We start from the raw sequence: 256 nt of genomic DNA, 5'->3' as shown, positions 1-256 counted from the left end.
GTACAAGGACATCGGTAAAAAATTATTATTGAAAACAGCTTATTCCCATACCATGCTGAAACACAACTAAAACAGATTTTAAAAGTGACCTCGTTTACACCTGAAAAACTCAAGGCACAGAACTCAAGCCCGTTACATACTGTTAACCTGGCCAAAGCATCAGTTAGGCTCAGGACTGTAACCCCCTCAAGTTTCTCTGTCACGCGAACAACTCTTATCTCAATACGAGAGCGGTTTACCAGAGGTTAACAGCGGA

Source organism: Buceros rhinoceros, unplaced genomic scaffold, assembly GCF_000710305.1.
Source record: "Buceros rhinoceros silvestris isolate BGI_N320 unplaced genomic scaffold, ASM71030v1 scaffold11214, whole genome shotgun sequence".
Lineage (NCBI taxonomy): Eukaryota > Metazoa > Chordata > Aves > Bucerotiformes > Bucerotidae > Buceros > Buceros rhinoceros.
Note: the sequence above shows the minus strand (reverse complement) of the source record.